At 43.4% G+C, this 19,574-nt stretch overlaps 1 long non-coding RNA gene across 1 annotated transcript; it reads right to left on the reverse strand.

Annotated features, from left to right (window-relative positions):
• Positions 1-9,869: 9,869 nt before the first annotated feature.
• LOC123128513 (uncharacterized) lies at positions 9,870-12,977 on the reverse strand. Its single transcript, XR_006463165.1, has 2 exons — positions 12,673-12,977; positions 9,870-11,698 (listed from the first exon to the last, which is right to left on the reverse strand). It is a non-coding gene; the product is annotated as an uncharacterized lncRNA (long non-coding RNA).
• Between the last annotated feature and the right edge of the window lie 6,597 nt (positions 12,978-19,574).

Genomic DNA, 19,574 nt, shown 5'->3' on the forward strand with positions numbered 1-19,574 from the left:
GCCAGGGAGAGGTTGGGGATGGGTGGGCAGGGGCGGAGCCAGGATGAAATGCGAGAGGGGGCAAAGATGTAGTATAATTTTTTTTCCAGAGAACTATATACGAACTAATGGCTAGATCACTTAAAACCCCAACCACACAAGCACATATATAGTGTGTAAGAAGCAAAGTCATATATTTCACGAATATACTTACGAAAAGTTCATTCCCAAAGTAAATGTAAACTAACCACTTAAGGCACAAAAACTCGAGAAATCAATATGTTGTTCCTTTTTATTCATACGCCCCAAATTTTAAGCTTCAAGCTGCATGAAAAAGAAACATCTTTAAATATGAGAGAATGTAAATACTGATAAATAAATAAAATAAGCTTGAGAACATTACCTCCTTCCATTTCATCCCACGTCGGCTTTTCGCATGAAAGCGTTTAACTATCACCTCATTAGTAATATTATCTAGCATTTCCTTTTCTACGAAGCAAATAAGGCTATTGCTCAAATAATCATCACCCGTCTTGTTATGTAAAGCATTCTTCACGAGCTTCATTGCGGAGAAGCATATCTCAATAGTTGCAATGGCAACAGCAAGAGTCAATACTAATTTCAAAAGTCGATAGACAAGAGGATAAGAAAAGTGCTTCTTCGCAAATACCATCAGTTTAGTCAGATCATTGATAGTTTCCAAGCTAGCAAATCTTGTATCATTGCGTACATTATCTATGTACAGGCAAAGCTCCTTCTCAATATGCTCCAACTTAATATCACTAAAGTCATTAGGATAAAACTTAGCCAACTTCAACAACTTCTCATGATCATAGTGACTAAACTGACCGCTTGGGTTGAAAGCAGACATACGACAAAGCAACTCATTGTTTACCTCATTGAATCTGCGATTTAGTTCTTCTGCCAATAAATCCAAGACAGCAAAAAAAATCAACTCTATAATGATGCTCATTATTAATGCCAGTCCTCTGCCTTGGCTTCTTTGGATTTACGTACTCCTTTTCCATGTCCACAACTGAGATATCATTCTTGTCGCAAAAAGAACATACCTTGCTCGAGAGAGAATTCCATCCATGTTGAGATCTAAGCTTATCTAGCTCTCGCTTAACAGATTCCACATATGATATAGCATTTACAATGTCCATATCCTTCTCTGAAATGTTTTTGACAGCCCATTTGTTAAAGCTAATATAATCATCATCATGTGTAGAAAGAATGCATAATCAAATGACCGGAAATATTTTAGAAGACCACTGGCTTGACGTTGCTTAGTAGCATCCGAGCCCTCTTCCTCCACATACTCTAGAACTTTTACCACCGAGGTAAATATCTTCGACAAACTTGACAAAGTGGTATAGTGAGAATTCCATCTTGTATCTCCTGGTCTTTGAAGAGAAAGCTCCTGGTTTAATTCGGACCCTGTAGCAATCTCCCCCTTACCAATTGCTTTCCTCACTTCTTCTCGATGGTTCTCTCTAAGTTTATCCTTTCTCTTGCAAGATGATCCAACGACATTCACCAATAATGATATCATATCAAAGAAATCTCCAACATCAAATATCTTTTTTTGCAATGGCCACAACAACCAAGTTAAGTTTATGAGCAAAACAATGTACGTAATAAGCTTAGCTGTTCTCCCTCATAATCTTGGCTTGCAAACCATTAAACTCACCTGCCATATTACTGTCCCCGTCATAACCTTGTCCTCTCACTTGTTGTAGACTCAAGCCAAGCTTTGCAATTATAAAATCAATTTTAGACTTGAGATAAGCAAATGTTGTTTCCTCCACGTGAAGAACACCAACAAACCTCTCATTTGATAGCCCACATGTATCTACATAGCGTAGAACCACTGCCATTTGCTATTTGTCGGAAACATCACGACATTCATCAACTAATAAGCTGAACACGCCATTGTCAAGCTCCTTCAAAATACAACTCAATACTTCTTCTGCAAAGCACTCAGTAATATCCTTCTGAATTGTTGAAGATAGTAACTGATTATTAAGTGGAGCATTTTTGAATGTTTTGGGTATAACATCATTGTGCATAATTGTATAATCCATCAGCTCCCTGTAGTTACCTTTATTTGTAGACTCTTTTGACTCATCATGGCCACGAAAAGGTTGTCCTTGATGCAACAAGTATCTGCATACATCAATTGCAGCATTTAACCGGATAAGATGCTCATTCTTCTCAAGGTCGGTCTGTTTATACAAGGCTACAGGAATTGATTGTTCTGTTCTCATTAGATCCTCACATTTCTTTAGTGCCTTGTTATGAAAACTATCACGATCGCCCACATGAGTTGCAAAACTCTCTATTGCCTTCTTCCAGTTGACAAAGCCATCAACCACAAATGCATCATGGCCAGGTTTGTTACCTTTAATGTTGTCCCTAAACAAATATCAGTACAAGCAATATGCCTCGTCCTCTACCTCACTGTACTCTAGCCAATTACGATGCAGATCATACCATTCGGGATTAAAATACCACTTACTCTTACCAATCCATCTCGGTTTAAACTTGGAGGGACAAGGTTGATATGCCCCCCAATGCCAGGTAATTTCTCCTAATCTCCTCATGCTGATTGACATTAAAATCTGTAAGCCTCTTCCTTTTAGATGGATCCCGAGTAAGCTTGTCCAGATCAACTATTTCAGGCATACTACCAGTCGTCGACTTTGCAAAAAATCTCTCCATTAGCTTTCCTGTCAATGCCAAATAGTTAAACAGTAAATAAATCATAATACCAGAAGGTGAAATATCACCATAGGCTTTATTCTACTCCAACGACTTCAAACGTGTTCATACAAAATTAGTAGATTTAGGCATTTAGCAAGGTTAAGTCAACCTAATTATCAATTCATACATTACAAATTTACAATCTATATATGTACACAGGATATTTGATACATTTACTACTAAACAAAATAAATATATAGAAATTAGAAGGAAAAGGCCAAGAAAACTGAACCTAGGGCTTACCTTGATTGATCAGCGCGACAGCGTCCACAGATTCTTTCCTGCCGGTGCAGAACGGCCGGACCCAAACGACGTGCACCGTGCGAAACTGTGAATCGAGGATGGCCGCCGGAGTGGGGTCGTGTAGTGTAGGTGCCGCGTACAGCCGTGGACTACAAGCGTCGGCGGCTTCGATGCGTCAATCAGTCAAGGCGGCAGGCGGCGAACTCGTGATCTCCTGATTTCCCGAAGGCGATGTGCGTTTCCAGCGAATTGGGCAGCAGCCTGCTCGTATTCTATTTAGCTGGGCTGCTGGGCTAGCTATTATTTCCTATACATGGACGTGGGCTTGAAATATATGACATAAAACTAAGAGTAGAGGGGGCAAACACCTTGAGCTGAGCGGGGGCAACATTGGACATATTGGGCCTAGTATAAAAGGGCCCAAAAAACGAGTGGGGGCATTCGCCCCCACAACCCAGTAAGTAGATTCGCCCCTGTGGGTGGGCTGGGCCCGCGCGTGGTGTTAACCTGCCAGGGCCAGACGCCATGGTCCTTGGCGTCTGGCCCCTTTGCCACGTCAGTAGGTCAACGGGCAATCGGGCAGTACGGGCCAGGGGCCAGACGCCATGGTACCTGGTGTCTGCTTCGGAACCCAGACGCCAGGGATGTTGGCGTCTCCCAAAAAGGTCAGAATTAATTTTTTTCGAAATGTCAAATCATGATTTTATTAGCTCGTTAGGTCATAACAGTAATTTTGTCCTAAGTGTAAACGCTCTCTACATGCTTCAGTCAAGGGAGCTCAGCTAGCTCTCAGTGGACAGCTAGAGACAAGTGTAGTCAGTCTCCGTCCAACCGTTCCAACTGACTGTGGCCCGACCGACAAATCGTTGAATGGTCGGATATTGAAGGCATCAGGTCTCTTAGGGCATGGCCAATGCGTGGTCTCAGGGTGATGCCTCACATGCCATGTAGGATCGGATATGACGTAAAGTAGGTTCGGACAGGGAAGCGGGATCCTTTCCAGGAGGCGGATGCTTGAAGAGAAAAAGTGTGGTCCGGTGACAAAAGCTGAAAAGGTTGGAGTGAAAAGTAGAGATGCATGTGTACTAGAGTCTTTATTTTCTATTTCTTAATGAGACCCACTAGTGATAGCTTGCATTGGAGAGAAAAAATTAATGTAGATGCCTTAAATTACTTTTTATCATGGGGCATATGTATCCATATGCCATCATTGTACATGCCCTTAAGGTCATACACTAACATTGACTGACAGCGTCACACGGTCAAAAGCGTCAGAATTCTCAAAAGAAAAAGTCAGGTCATCCCAAGACATCGAAAAGTAGTCATTTTCTACTATTAGTTTTTCACTTCTAACGCTGGTCACTGGTCAAGCACCGGGGACAAGAAAGTAGCTAGTGCGTGCAGTGCAGGTTGTACTTGCATTATAAGGAGGGTTTTTTTCTACCATAAAGATTTAGCAAGTATACTTCACTGAACATTCTATGATTTAGCAAGTATCCTGCACATAAAATTCTATGACAAGCGCAACTAAGCCCAGTGACATGGTCTAGGCTGAGCTCTTCTTGTGTGTGTGTGTGCGTGCGTGCGTGCGTGCGTGCGTGTGTGTGTGTGTGTGTGTGTGTGTGTGTGTGTGTGTGTGTGTGTTTCCATTTTCTTGTGGCTTTCCATTTTCTTGTGACACGATCGAGTAGTTAACTCGAAGATTCACGACGCGTACTTGAGAGTTGAGACGCGAGTCCCAGTATACGCGTACCATGCAAAAGGAGAATAAATGTTACTACCACCAAACTGTTTTATCTATCTATAAAAGCTTGCTGCAGGCAATCCATCCATGGAAGGGCATAAAGCTAATTAAGGTTACAAGTCAGAACGACTTTGAGATTCACTCAGAGTAGACTCAAGTGGCTGCTCACACTGGCACAGTCCCACTGGACACTGAGCATGAGTTCACACTTCAACTTGGACTCAAGCTAAAGTCGTCGTCTCCTCGCCCCCGTTGAACTGCTAGCGAGGACCCTTTTCTACACGCTGTCAAGTCGCCGCGCGAGCCTTTCCGTGGTCTCGCATGCGCTTTCACTTGCTGCTCCTGTCATGAGACGCCGATGGAGACGCCAGTTTCTTTCTGCTACTAGTATAAATACAGGAGCGTTGGGTTGGAGGGGCACCAAACCCACAGCTCCTTCCGCCCCTTACCCAGTCGAAGCCAGCAGCCAGCTTGTTGCCGTCGATTTAAGTCGTGCGTTTCAGCGGAGAAGAAGAAGGATGCCTGACCACAACGGGGTGAAGAAGGGCATGTGGGACTTCCTCTGCGGCTGCTTCTCCCCCACCGGCACCAGAGATTGATCGAGATGATCGGTGGATCGAGCCGCGCGCCGCTAGGTACTGATGGTGATGGACCATGTTGTGTTTGTCTTTGATGTAGAAGTACGTTGTTAGCTTAGCTGACCCTCAGTAAGGTAGCTAGGCATGGTTTGCTGATGCTGATGCATCCGTGTGTTGTTTAGCTAGCTTCTTCTGCTCATCTTCTGTTTCTGTCGTGTAATAATAACTCACTCTTTTTCCGGTAGACATGTATTGGTTCAACTCGGTGCATTTCATGATATAAAACATGTTGCTGTATTTACTTTCGTTTCGACTGCTAGAGCCACTACAAGAAATATGTCAACTTGTGACCTTCTGTTAGTGACCCTGTAAGAATTGGTCATAGATCTATGACCATTTCAGACCAATTGGTCAAAAGTTGTTTGGGGGCTCCAAAACCTAAACTATAACGACCATTTTGGTCAGAAAGGTCGTAATTTCCTTACACGAAATGGTCATAAAGCAGATAGCACTAGTCTGCTGCCTTATTTCTAGCTGATCATGACCAATATAGATGGTCATAACCTTGTAAATTGTGGTGGGTTGCTATGACTAGGCGCCACCTCATCAGTTTTGCCTATGTGTCATGTCCATGTGGCAGTTTTTGCCCTAGGTTGTGAAGCAACCTATATTTCTGGCATTCCCAAAATTCCCAAAAAAATCTCATAAATTCTTTGTGTCATATATTCATCAAATATGTAAAAATCCTTCCTTGCCTAGTTCAAAACTAATTCAACAATATTCATCTTCCTATTCTGTTCACGACAGCACTTTATGAAGGAAGTGCTATTTATATATTCTTGATTGCCCTCGGAATTTTTGGGCACTCTTTCCTATCCAAATCATTACCGCATGACAAAATTCAGCTCCAGTTGCCTAGCAAATCTTCCTCGGCAAATTTCCAAAGTTTTTGACCACCTAGAAGCATTGTGAAGGAAGTACCTTTTTTATATATCAAAATGACATGAAATTTATACAGTTCCTTCATATGCCCAAATTATCACCCTCGTCCAAATTGCAGCTCAGTCAAATCATCTATGTGAACCCAGGTTCAATCTATATTTTATGACCAAATTGGCACGTTGCAAAGCAAGTGTTATCTAGACCCCTCCTATTACCCTCAAACTTTTCGGGCACTCTTCCGTACCCAAATCATTGCCACATGATAATATTCAGCTCAATTTTCCTAGTAAATCTTTCTCAGGAAATTTTCAAAGTTTCTACCTCGAGAGAAGCTTTGTGAAGTAAGTACTAGCTAGGCTTACCCAAATGATCTGAAAATTTACCAGCGCATGACCATACCTATGTAACTTACCTACACCAATTTTTAGCTCATTTCATTCATCCAATCTCTCTCACTAGTTTTCCCAAGTTTCTGTCCATAGAAGAGAATTGTGAAGGAAGTACCACTTTGGCATGTCCAAATGGTATCCATTTTCTACAGTGCTTTCCTATGCCCAAATAACCATCCTCCACCAAATGCCAACTCAATCCATTCATTATTTTGAGCCCAGCTTCAACATTCGTATTTATGTCCAGTGTGGTACTTTGTAAAGCAAGTACCACCTAGGCTCCTCCTTTTGAGGTGAAAATTTGTGAAGACGGTCTTCTTAGTAACTGATCATCCTTAGCCAAACCTCACGCCCATTAGCCATGTGCATTTCCCGTACCGCAAATCAAACACTTGGCTGCTTATTCATGTTTCAGCATCGATCGGTCTCCCTGTGAGAATCTTATGTTGTGATTTTCTTCCTAGCACCTACCTGGGGAGTGCCCAACCCACTAGACATGCCTAGGCCGCCCAGAAGACATGGCAACGCCACGGTCACGCGGTGACCACGCGGCGGGCATGCGAGCTTACGCGCTCTAGAGTTGGGGCCCTCGGCCACCGTCCAAACCTCGATGTCTCGCCATCAAACCATGTATTTCCGATTAAATAGATACTTATTTACCTAGAAATGATTTTTGGAAAAAATAAATAGCAAACAATGAGGCAGCTGCAGTTCAAATTTGACCCGCTTCCTACTGAATCGGCGGGAATTTGTCTTTTTCACCAGAGGTGGATCAAAACTTTTGGCACCCAACCATTTTGTCAATTGTGCATTAAATATGTCCTAATATTTTATAAAATTGATTAGGTCCAGTTTTGCAACAAATATATGGTAGGTCCTTCACAAAAAAAACTCATTTCAGGCACTCAGAAAATGGAAAATGGTTTTTTCGTCCAAAGAAAATGAAAACTTCCTTAGAAAACATTGTTTGGAATTCCAATATGCACCCTTGTGCACAATATGAGATCATTTGAACAAACTATGCCATGAATGTGGCCATAAGATTGAGCGTTTGGCCTGAAATCCATGAATCTTCACATATGATAGCTCATTTCTGAGAACACTTTTTTAAAATAATTACCGTATTACAAGTTTATTATTTTTCCTGAAAACTTGGTCACATATAATGACACAATGCGAAGGTTTTCCAATTTTTTGATTTTTTTGAATTTTTATGCCCGTTTCAAAATGCGGTCAAAACGGCGGGCTTGACCGTTCCTAGCTAGTGGTTGAATCTTGGAAAACTTTTGATGTTTCTCTGATTAAATAGATACTTATGTACCTAGAAATGATTTTTGGAAAAATAAATAGCAAACTATGAGGCAACTGCAGTTCAAATTTGACCCGTTTCCTCCTGAAACGGCGGAAATTTGTCTTTTTACCAGAGGTGGATCAAAACTTTTAACACCTAACCATTTGGTCAATTGTGCATTAAATATGGCCTAGTATTTTAGAAAATTGATTTGGTAAAATTTTACTAAAAATATTTGGTAGGTTCTTTACAAAAAAACTTATTTTGAGCACTCAAAAAATGGAAAATTGTTTTTTCATGCAAAAGAAATAAATACTCCCTTTGTCAATGTTGTTTGCCAATCTAAGATGTAAACTTGTGCAAAATATGGCATCATTTGAACAAATATTTGATAGGTCTTTCATGAAAAAACTCATTTTGAGCATTGAAAAATGAAATGAAAAATTTGTATGTAATCAATCATGACCAATTTATATGGTCAAAAAATCTGCAAATTGTTTGGTGCGCTCTGATTGGTCCATACGCATATCACGCGTATTATGCCTCAACCACCGTTGGATGCTTGTGGATCCAACGGCAGCCCTCACCCCCTCATCCTCTCACCCAAACCCTAACTTCCCCGATCCACTCTCCCCCTCTCGTCCCACAGCCGCCACCCCCCAACCCTACGTCTCAATCTCTGGATCCCCAACCACCCAGCCGCCGCCGTCCTCCGTCCTCTCCCCCAACCCCGATCGCCGACAACCCCTCTCTCCCCTTCTCTCCCACGGTCGCGGTCGAATTCATGCTCGTCCCTTCCAGATCGCAGCCTCCACCTCCTCCCTTCCAGATCGCGGCCGCCACCTCCCTCCGACGGAGCTCCCCGCCGTCCATCGCCTCCCCCATGCACTCCCCAGATCCGTCTCGATCCGCCTCCCCCTCGACTCGAGCCGCCTCCACCCACCTCCTGCCTCCTCCCTCTCACTCCGCCGCCCGCCCGCACGCGCCCGACCGTCCTCTCCCCCGCGACGAGCGCTGCGCCAAGGAGCGGGGAGGGCAGCCAGGCGGCCGGAATGCCCGCGCAGAAGCGCCCGCACCCGTCGCTCGACGCAGACGACGGCCACGTCCAGGAGGAGGAGGCTGTCGCTGTCGCCGGGGCCGCCGGCTTCGGCACGGAGGGCGGCGGCGCTAGCGTCCAGAGGGCGGCCAATAGGTGGACGGCCTCCAAAATCCTACCCACCTCCGGTAAGCACCCCCTCCCCCCGACCCAGCCTCCTACCCCGCACTGGCCCTAACCCCGTCCCCTTTCCTCCCCCTGCAGCTGCAGGCCAGCAGCAGCGCCGGCTCCACAAGGCGGCGGCCGACGGCGACCTCGGCCGCTTCAAGAGTACGCCCGCGCCTCCCTCTCCCCATGTTGGTTTTCCGCTTCGGTGTTTGTTTGTGCTCGATCCTGATTTGGGCGCAATTTTTTTTCCCGTCGGGCATCCACTACAAGAGATCGGGCCTACTATGACAAGACAAAAAATGTCATCGAATAGCTAATAACGTCACAAATTACCCCTATGTGACGATTTATGGGCGTCACAAGGATCGTCACGGAATCCCCGTCACAGATTACTCCTAGTGACGGCGCGTGCAAAACAACGTCACCGAAAATGGGACCCTCGGTGACATTCTCTAGAACGTCAACAACTTGTTATTTCTATGACGGGAGAGTAATGTCACACGTTACGAGGTAATATGCCATATTGTACCATATTCAATGGCGAAGCAATGTCACTGACTTCATGCCACGTCAATGCTCGAGCAGACTATCCCACTACTAGCATCATGAAGATGATGCCATCAAAATATATTTAAGTTATTTTAGATTTAAACTACGATGAATTATCAAATACACTATACTTCAAATGATTCTCATAGTAAGTATTTAATTCACATCATATTACATAAAAAAGTTAAGATCCAAATCGCATCATAAAATAAATGGAAGACAAATCATACTATATATTCAATCATCTCTGCCAAATTGCCCTCTAAACACGCATGATAGTAAAAAATAACACCAACTCACGAGTTTGACACGACAATAGGCAAGTTGAAAAGCAATATTTAGGTAACTAAAAACCACATGTGTTGTCATGATGATTGCAATGTATGATTCAATAATTATTTCCATCACAAAAGGATGGTCTTCATGCACCTTCTGGTTTGGACTAGGACTGCTGAGTTGCTTACTGACTTGCTTGAGCCCTTACGAGAAAACCAATGAGGTTATCCGTCTCCTATTGATTCTTTTGTTGTGCTTCATTCTTCTCTTGCTGGCTCTTCTTCACATCTTCCAATTCTTCTTGTTGCTTCCTCTGTGTCTCTTCACATGCTCTTGCTTGGTGGCATTAGTTTAATAACCGAAGCTGGAAAAGCTGGGACACAGTCAGGGAGAAATAGACAGCAAGCCATGAAAAGCAAGACCAGAATGTTCAGAACAAAAAAGCAAAAAATATGATTACTGTAGCTGCCGGCATAGTTGGGAAAACCAGAAACTTTACTATACTCTTCCAAAATTAAGGCTCAATGGATGGCGCTGTATGTTTGTAAAGTAGAAGCAACTTGATTTACCCAGTTTAGTATGTCATAATATAGTCAAAAACTGAAGTTTACAATGTATCTGCTTTTATCAAGTTCTATGCGTACTGAAAATGCTTGTGGGCTTCAGTCGCTTAACATCATGGGTAGCTAATAAATTAGGAGAGGCATGGCAAATATTAAGTTTAGTTCTCTTTTATGTAGTAGTGGAGAGAAAAGCACACTGGTGTAGGGTTATACATCTCTGTAACGAGTCAAAATCAAGTGCAGTCTTAGTCTTTATTCAGTTTTAAAAAGCACTAGTGAACATGGTTTTCGAGTCGTGAAAAAGCCGAGCCTGCAGTTGCGGCTAGTCGCGACTCGCGACTCGAGTCGACCTAAGTTGAGTCGACATTTTTTGACTCATCGACTACTCCACGACTAGGCGAGCGACTCAAAAACCATGCTAGTGAAGGACTATTTATGGGGCAGCAGAACCATAAGTTTCAGGTTTTAGCATAGATAAAGTAGTTGCATCCAAAAGCTAGTTTATTCGGACATGTAGATACAGGGATGCAAGGATGTGCTGCTTCCTGCTTCTACTTAGTTCTCCTTTTATATGCTGCATACTTTAGTTAATGTGTTTATGTTCATCTGATTATGACACCATTCACTATTCAGCAACCAAGAGGATCTAGTTTTTGTCATTACAGCAGGGTACAACAATCAGATGGTTAACATATAATTTTCTTTTATATGCGAGAGTAGCCATACAAGCACATGGCTGCAAAAGAAATATCTTAGCTAAGGCCATGCATCTGATAGCTAACTGAACTTTTGCAGAACTGCTAACTGTACCGCTGTAGCATATATTCAGGTTTAGGCCTTTTTTACAATAGCAGGCTATAACAAATGCAAAACCATGTTCACTAGTGCAGCTTTACACACACCTATCAATAGGATATCAACTAAACTTAATTGGCAGGAGGTTCAGGCTTTTTACCATAGCAAGTTGTGGCAAATCCGAATTACATAAAAGGGTAGGATGAGGAGTAGTATGCATGAACCCGAACCATTGAACATCAAGTGGTGGAGAGATGAGGAGGGTAGGATGAGTATATCACCAAGAGATGTCACACATCGCAGTGGAGAAGAGAGCCGGGTGGTCGAGGCGGGTTAATGCGGTGGATCCAAGCTCGGCAGTGCGATGGCTTCCTTCAATCTGAAAATTGAAGTTTCAAGTCCAAATCTGAAGTACAACTTAATAAAACTACCAAAGATGTCTTTTGGTAGATACCTGAATCTTACAAAAACACAATTTAGGACTTGTATGAAACCAATGTGTGGAGCCTGGCAGTTGCACTAGACATCCAAATAAAATATACCATTGTACTAAATATAAGCCATTTCGTGTTCCATTATACTGAATCCTGGAATTGATCTTCTCTGTACCTATGCAATACTTCTAGAAAATTTGAGATGGCCAAGACATTGATGTATGATGCTTTTGAGGATCTGTTGCAAAACCAGAATGCACTATGCTATATATATACGCATATTTTTCACTGTTGCAAAGCCAAACAGGGCCTCCAGAACCGGAGGGCCCCCAATTCTTTTTTAATCAAAGCTTTAAATGAAGCATTACATACTAGAAGTAAAGAACTAATGAAAATAATTTTTGCCAACCCAACCCAACCCCTGTATATCTCTCTCTAATCACAATGCATCAATTCCTCTAGGCGCTTTATATCTGCCCCTCTCTCTCAATTACTATTTACTGGTCTTTTCTGAACCTGTGTAGTCAACCGGTGTAATCTTTTGTCGAAAAACTACATTGACTGCAAAAAAAAGATTTTTCTTTTTCATAGATAGGGCCTAATTTTGATTTGCAAATGGACTCCGATTTCTCTTGTGCGACCCTCAATAACATCCATGAAAATATGGTGCATCCGCAATTAAGTTAAATAACATATCAGAATGTACAATATGAACTTAATATAATGAACCCTAATCATTGCAGATTACAAACTTTGTAAAATCCTAATTAGCGAGATGGGCAGGATGAGGAGTGTTATGCATGAACCCTATTCTTTGAACACTAGGGGCTGGCAAGATGAGGAGGGCAGAATGAGGAAATTAACAAGAGAGACGTCGCTGGTCGCTTCAATCGGGGGGACAAGAGGGCCGGGTTCTCACGGGGATGGTCGGTGCGGTGGATCCCAGCTCGGCCGGTGGGGCGGCCTGCTCCAATCTCCCATCGGCGGCAGCTGCAATCCAGGGAGAAGAGGGGGTGCTCGCGGGGCAAGTTGTTGCGCTGGATCCGAGCGCCGCCTGGGCGCAGGCGACATCCCCCAAAGTGTCGTCGCCGGTCGTTGCAATCTGGGGAAGAAGAGAGCCAGATGAATCTATCTACGAAGAAAATGCGGGGTGGGTTGTGGCTTTAGCGGTGTCCCTCCGCGGGTGAATTGGAAGGGAAGGGAATTTGGCTGGGTCTTTGACGAGTGGGGACATAGGATGGAAGCGGGGGAAAAATTAGAGAAGTGGACTGGAAAGTGTGTTTGGGTGGAGGGAATTTTTTCTTGGGGGCGGATGTTTTATTTTCAGAATTTAATTTCCATTTTAATATCATGTAATTTATTTAATTCGAAAAAGTAGCAAATGATTATTTAAAAATGTAAATTTTACATAAACATTGTGATGTGGTACTTTCACAGGAATTTTTGGAGAATTGTAAAATACAGGTTGAAGGTTGTACATGGTGGCCAATTGGGGACCAGCGACGTTGTCGCGGTCGCCGACGAGCAATTGTGATGCCTGCGGAGGAAAAGCGGATGTCTAAGGGAGAGACGGAGGTGCGACGTGGCAGCCGGTGCTATGCGAGGGTTTTGTATCATGTCATGCGATGTGTTGGCCAAATGGATCTGCGTGAGGTGAGTACATGGGAGTGGAGGCACATACGTGGAACTGGCAACAACTAGCCAGAACTGATATGTGTCCTGCCTCGCCTATGATCATCCTGCCTCTCCACGCCGCGCCGGCGCCGCTTAGTAGCCTTTTGGAAAAACTAGGGTAGGTCCCACCGCTAGACATTACTTGCCAAAAAAACGATCGTCACACATTCGTAGTATTCGGTGACTAGCAAGTTCGTCATGCAAAATATCAAATCGACACAAAAATTGACAGGCAAGTGTGCTAAAGGGCCAAGGCAACGCAGTGACGTTTATCGTCACTGATTTGAGGTAATCGGTGATGCGACCAATGGAAACGTCACACATTAGACCTTTCGGTGACGTCCTTCACCATTGTCACAAGGATTTTCGTCACAGTATCTCGATTTTGTTGTAGTGATCGCGAGCGCGCTGGACGGCGGGAAGGGCCGCGTCAAGGAGGCGGTGGAGGCCGCCAAGGACGGATGATCCGGGGCACTGCATGCCGCTGCTGGCCACGGGAGGATGCTGGTGTTGGGTTTCGTAGTAATTTCAAAAAAATTCCTACGCACACGCAAGATCATGTGATGCATAGCAACGAGAGGGGAGAGTGTTGTCTACGTACCCACATAGACCGACTGCGGAAGCATTGACACAACGTAGAGGAAGTAGTCGTACGTCTTCGCGATCCAACCGATCAAGCACCGAAACTACGGCACCTCCGAGTTCGAGCACACGTTCAGCTCGATGACGATCCCCGGACTCCGATCCAGCAAAGTGTCGGGGAAGAGTTCCGTCAGCACGACGGGGTGGTGACGATCTTGATGCACTACAGCAGCAGGGCTTCGCCTAAACTCCGCTACAGTATTATCGAGGAATATGGTGGCTGGGGGCACCGCACACGGCTAAGGAATAGATCACGTGGATCAACTTGTGTGTTTCTGGGGTGCCTCTGCCTCAGTATATAAAGGACTAGAGGGGGGAGGCTGGCAGGCCAAGCTTGGTGCGCCAGGAGAGTCCTACTCCCTCTGGGAGTAGGATTCCCCCTCCCCCCCCCCAAATCCTAGTTGGAATAGGACTCCTTGAGGGGGGAAAGAGAGAGGGGGGGCCGGCCACCTCTCCTAGTCCTAATAGGACTAGGGGAAGGGCGAGGCGCACAACCACCTTGGGCTGCCCCTTTCTCCTTTCCACTAAAGCCCACTAAGGCCCATATAGCTCCCGGGGGGTTCCGGTAACCTCCCGGTACTCCGGTAAAATCCCGATTTCACCCGGAACACTTCCGATATCCAAACATAGGCTTCCAATATATCAATCTTTACGTCTCGACCATTTCGAGACTCCTCGTCATGTCCGTGATCACATCCGGGACTCCGAACAACCTTTGGTACATCAAAATGCATAAACTCATAATATAACTGTCATCTTAACCTTAAGCGTGCGGACCCTACGGGTTCGAGAACAATGTAGACATGACCGAGACACGTCTCCGGTCAATAACCAATAGCGGGACCTGGATGCCCATATTGGCTCCTACATATTCTATGAAGATCTTTATCGGTCAGACCGCATAACAACATACGTTGTTCCCTTTGTCATCGGTATGTTACTTGCCCGAGATCCGATCGTCGGTATCCAATACCTAGTTCAATCTCGTTACCGGCAAGTCTCTTTACTCGTTCTGTAATACATCATCCCGCAACTAACTCATTAGTTGCAATGCTTGCAAGGCTTATGTGATGTGCATTACCGAGAGGGCCCAGAGATACCTCTCCGACAATCGGAGTGACAAAACCTAATCTCGAAATACGCCAACCCAACATGTACCTTTGGAGACACCTATAGTACTCCTTTATAATCACCCAGTTACGTTGTGACGTTTGGTAGTACCCAAAGTGTTCCTCCGGTAAATGGGAGTTGCATAATCTCATAGTTACAGGAACATGTATAAGTCATGAAGAAAGCAATAGCAACATACTAAACGATCGGGTGCTAAGCTAATGGAATGGGTCATGTCAATCAGATCATTCAACTAATGATGTGATCCCGTTAATCAAATAACAACTCCTTTGTCTATGGTTAGGAAACATAACCATCTTTAATTAACGAGCTAGTCAAGTAGAGGCATACTAGTGACACTCTGTTTGTCTATGTATTCACACATGTATTATGTTTCCGGTTAATACAATTCTAGCATGAATAATAAACATTTATCATGAAATAAGGAAATAAATAATAACTTTATTATTGCCTCTAGGGCATATTTCCTTCAGCTGGTGCGCGTCTACCTGGTCGAGAAGCTTCGCGTGAATGTCAATGCCGGAGACAACAAAGGTGCTTTGTTCGGCCTCCTCCTCTGTTTTCGCAAACTGCAGAACACCAGCGTGCCTACAAATTGAAATTGGTGCCTCACAAGCGGCACAATCAGTAGGATGAAACAGACTGCACCGATGCTTTATTTTTGCTGCATCAATCATAGCGCCACATGTGTGTTCTCTTCATTTTAGGAGTAGGAAGTGATGCCCCTTGCTTGTTTAGAAGCATCTGATGTCTGTCACCAACTTGATCTAGTTTTATTAGTATGTAGTTTGAACTAGCCTGTGTCAAGTTTTATCAGTATGTACTGGAGTAGTAGTTTGAACCATCTTCAGTGGAGATGGCACCTACATACGTATAAACTAGAAACCAGGAATGACCTATTCCAAAAAATACCGGAAAATGGGCTTGTGTTTCGGTCTTTATGCCCAACTCCAGCCTGTGTTTCAGTAATGCACAACACTATTTGCTATGACCAAGCTGCAAAGCATCTGCATCACAAAACCGCTAGCTGCATGCATGTACATGCATCTTCTGAAATAGAGTGATTGGTTTGAATTCAAGTGCAGAATATATGCAAATGGGTGCTAGCTGTACATATTAATTGACTCTGTCCAGTGTCGATTTCTTCAGTGTACTACAGCTAGTGTTGACTGAAAATGGATTCATTCCTTCTTACGCACTGCACTGTACTGTAGTATAGGTCATTTTCGAATTAATACTCCAAAATTTATTAGTATTGGAGGATTGATTGTTTTCAAATCAATACTCCTGGGCATCTTTCATGGATGTCTAGTAGTCGACATACTTCTGGTTCCATTTAGTGTATGCAGGTAGCAGCAACTTAAGTGTAATGGAGTTGTTTTGTTACTCTATGCCTACTTTGTTAGAGTTAGCATCATCTCCTTGTCGTTTATAGCATAAACGCCTTCACTATTCTTGCTCTGAACCTCTGATCCTGATACTGATTGTATTTGTCTTGATGGAATTACAGGCAACATGGTGACTCTAGTGCAGGCAGCGCTGGCCATCCTCTTCAATGCTGTGTTTAGGTGATTCCTCGGGTAGCCATGACACTACTCTGGCCGATTTGCCAGGCAGAAGCCCATAATGCGGACTCCTCCATGGAAGGTACAATGCTACTGACTTCATTTCTACAAAGAAATCTTAGGCAATGCTTATTCTTAGCTAGAAATGCAGTGCTGCTTCTTTAGAATCTATCATTCGTTATGGAATTCATTATGGAATTTGGTGCGGTGTACCATCAGTCATAGCTGCTGAGTTAGCCAGTTAGGTAGTAGTACATGACAGTGAACGGCTCAAAAGTATTTCTGCGTTTGATGCATGGCCTATCTTAATTCGTGCTTATACATTCTGTTCTGTTTTACCTAACTTATATTGGAAGCTGATTATTCTATAAGATGGATCTAACCATCATTAAGTGCACAAGTTTTCAGGACAATTCGCAACTGCATTTAAAAATTCCAGTGGGAGTTATACATGTTTTCTCATGATATTGGAAGCTGATTATTCTGTTTTTACAATGTTTTGTAGAGTTCAACTTCTCAGAGTGCCGGAGACTCGCAAGACTATCTTACGTAAAGAGCAGGCTATGGCCTTTGCACGTGCAGTAGCTGCTGGGTTTGATATAGACAACCTGATATATTTGATCTTGTTCGCAGAGCATTTTGGTGCTTCATGCTTGATGTAAGTACGACCTTCTTATGGACAAAGTAGTATCATGCTTGATGTATCGGATCTTTCCTTTGGATATGGCTTATATTCCTCTAGATGATGTGAACCTGAGGCTGTTGATTAATTTGCGCTGGCCTCCTGATTCGTTCTGGCTAGTGCTAGTTTGTTGCTGGTTGTGCTAGTATGAAGCTTCCGGCTGAGTTGAAGCAAGTCAAAGTGTAGTACTATTTCTAAGTAGGAAAAATCAATTAAGCTAGTTGCATTAGTAAAAGGCGTGGGTGAGGCTTCCTTTGCTTCGGCCAATAGCACATCGAATAGTAACATCACATGTTGGCCCAGTCATATGAGAATGCAATTAGGAGAAAGTTATATCAGCAAGTTACTGTACGTGTTAGAGAAATCAGTGTTGATTTATTTGTTGTTCTTTTTTTCTTTCTAATTTTTGCATGAGAGCAAACTGGTGTAGCTAGCTGGACTATGCAGCCATGAATCAGGAAGTAGCATATTCAGTTTTGCTAATAGAAAATAAATGTATCAAAAACTTTAAATTTGTCTGTTAGAGATAGCAGTATTGATTGTACCTGTTAAACAAGCATCTATTCTTCCTGGAATGTTTGTCTATCAGCTAGTATGATGGCATATTAACATCTTGCTCAGGGTGCTAGAGTCACATACTCTTGGGTTCCATGTTAAAACAAACTAATGGTTATATATCTTAGTAATATTAAACAAAGCTATATGGCTTATCTTTCGAGTTTTCCAATGCCATCTAATCACTTCTATTTTGTTCCTAAACATTTTGTTCTGTAACATGCAGATGCTGGGCTTTCATGTTTCTTCGTGAGCATCAAGACAAAGAAGTGGAGGAAGAATAGTTCTAGCTCATTGGAGCTAGTTCTGAGAGTAATGAAGCCATGTGTGTTAAATGATCTGATTGTACACTTGTGGAGCTTGTTATCTGATTGTAAACTTGATGCTGATCACACTTGTGGAGCTTGTTATCTGATTGTAAACTTGATGCTTGTTACCTGATGTAACACTTTGATGGTTGATAATATTTGAAGTATTATATGTGTTTTGTGTGCCAATTTAAATACTAGGTATTTATTTGCGTTCAATTAAAAAATTGAAGAATATTTCCCTGACGGCTAGGACCCAGTACTAGAACCTGACAATGGGGATGCACCTGACTAGTGAACCCACTTTATAAAAAAAGAAAAAATGAAACTATTGAGACAAAAAGGCCATGGCCCAAAACTAAAAAGGCTGCAATGTTGGGCTTGGTCCATGAAGCTGACAAAAAATTCATAGGAAAAAAATACATTAAATGGGCTGAATTAATGGGCTCGGCCCATATAAACACCGAATTGGACCGGGCTGAATCTTGTGCCACATCAGCTTGCCACGCTGGATGCCTACGTGGCCTGGGGAGGTTGCTAGTGACCAAAACGCCACAGTAGACGTATTTTGGTCATAAACGTCTACGGCCATTCCAGAAGAAAGATCGCTATAGTCAGTTTATGATGGCCAGCTTTTGACCTTATGTTTTTGGTCACAAAAAGGTCACAAATGGAAATTTGTGACCATTCAGTGACCAATAATGGTGGTCACAAGTTGACATATTTCTTGTAGTGAGCATTGCCGCTCTGTATATGTCTTACATCGGATCGCCGGTGACGGTCGGTCCCTTTGCGAGAGACATGGATTTGCTGCGCCTGCACTACACGCGCGTAGCCTCCGGTCACGACCTTCGCAAACGTGAACACGAGAGTCTCAGATGCTCAGTTAAACCATTTATATTGGCGGGAGTTGCTTGGCAACTGGGTTCTGTTTCACGCTGTTTTTCCATTGCTGTCGGACAAGAAAATGACACCTTCTATACTTCAGTTTCGGTGCGACTTGGATTGGATCCACGCCAGGAAGGCTGGAACATTCCATATACCTACCTACTTGATGGGACACAAAACGACTAGCAGACGGTGACCGTCGGCCACATGAGATCGCACCCTTGCTTGCGTGTAAATTGCGCCGTAGATGCACTGGACTGAACGGCTGGAGCTAGCCACACAAATAGAAAAGGCAAAACACAAACACGTTTACTTGCAGAAGGAAAATGCAGGCTGCATACACCTGAGAAGCTCGATCGGTACACTTTTCGTGGTT

Source organism: Triticum aestivum, chromosome 6A (genome assembly GCF_018294505.1).
Source record: "Triticum aestivum cultivar Chinese Spring chromosome 6A, IWGSC CS RefSeq v2.1, whole genome shotgun sequence".
NCBI classification, from domain to species: Eukaryota; Viridiplantae; Streptophyta; class Magnoliopsida; order Poales; family Poaceae; genus Triticum; species Triticum aestivum.